Source organism: Schistocerca gregaria, unplaced genomic scaffold, assembly GCF_023897955.1.
Source record: "Schistocerca gregaria isolate iqSchGreg1 unplaced genomic scaffold, iqSchGreg1.2 ptg001686l, whole genome shotgun sequence".
Taxonomy (NCBI): domain Eukaryota; kingdom Metazoa; phylum Arthropoda; class Insecta; order Orthoptera; family Acrididae; genus Schistocerca; species Schistocerca gregaria.
In genome coordinates this window covers 6,235-7,500 of record NW_026062946.1, presented here as the reverse complement: position 1 = coordinate 7,500, position 1,266 = coordinate 6,235, and the positions used below count along the sequence as shown (strand labels likewise).

The 1,266-nt window shown below is 53.9% G+C and overlaps 1 non-coding gene across 1 annotated transcript in view; it reads right to left on the bottom strand.

Annotated features, from left to right (window-relative positions):
- Window positions 1-953, bottom strand: part of LOC126334042 (small subunit ribosomal RNA) — a 1,893-nt gene extending 940 nt beyond the window's left edge. The window contains exon 1 of the ribosomal RNA XR_007564537.1: window positions 1-953. This exon is cut by the window's left edge and continues 940 nt beyond it. This is a non-coding gene — a ribosomal RNA (small subunit ribosomal RNA).
- Between the last annotated feature and the right edge of the window lie 313 nt (window positions 954-1,266).

Sequence of the window (1,266 nt, the reverse complement as noted above, 5' to 3'; positions counted from 1 at the left end):
TGTCCCTATTAATCATTACCTCGGGTTCCGAAAACCAACAAAATAGAACCGAGGTCCTATTCCATTATTCCATGCACACAGTATTCAGGCGGGCTTGCCTGCTTTAAGCACTCTAATTTGTTCAAAGTAAACGTGCCGGCCCACCGAGACACTCAACAAAGAGCACCCTGGTAGGATTTAAACGGGGTCCGCCTCGGGACGCGAAAGCACCCCTTCGGCTCGCCCCACCGGCAGGACGTCCCACGATACATGCCAGTTAAACACCGACGGGCGGTGAACCAACAGCGTGGGACACAAATCCAACTACGAGCTTTTTAACCGCAACAACTTTAATATACGCTATTGGAGCTGGAATTACCGCGGCTGCTGGCACCAGACTTGCCCTCCAATAGATACTCGTTAAAGGATTTAAAGTGTACTCATTCCGATTACGGGGCCTCGGATGAGTCCCGTATCGTTATTTTTCGTCACTACCTCCCCGTGCCGGGAGTGGGTAATTTGCGCGCCTGCTGCCTTCCTTGGATGTGGTAGCCGTTTCTCAGGCTCCCTCTCCGGAATCGAACCCTGATTCCCCGTTACCCGTTACAACCATGGTAGGCGCAGAACCTACCATCGACAGTTGATAAGGCAGACATTTGAAAGATGCGTCGCCGGTACGAGGACCGTGCGATCAGCCCAAAGTTATTCAGAGTCACCAAGGCAAACGGACCAGACAAGCCAATCCGATTGGTTTTGATCTAATAAAAGCGTCCCTTCCATCTCTGGTCGGGACTCTGTTTGCATGTATTAGCTCTAGAATTACCACAGTTATCCAAGTAACGTGGGTACGATCTAAGGAACCATAACTGATTTAATGAGCCATTCGCGGTTTCACCTTAATGCGGCTTGTACTGAGACATGCATGGCTTAATCTTTGAGACAAGCATATGACTACTGGCAGGATCAACCAGGGAGCTGCGTCAACTAGAGCTGAGCAGCCGGCCGCCCGGGAGTGTGTCCCGGGGGCCCGCGCGAACACGCAAGCGTCCGCTCAATTATTCTGCAAACAGGAGGAGGCCGAGCTCCCCTGCACGATACACCTCGAAACCCTCTCAGGTCCCGGCGGCGCGCAGCGCCGTCCTAGGTACTTGGTCGGTTTCGAGAGAGGCGCAATCGCCCGGAGTTAGGCGAGTAGACGGTTTTAGTGCGAACACCCTTGCTCCCAACTGAGCTTGCCGCTGCCGACAGAGGCCCGGGAGCGTGCTGTCGTGGCATTGCCGGCGGGAG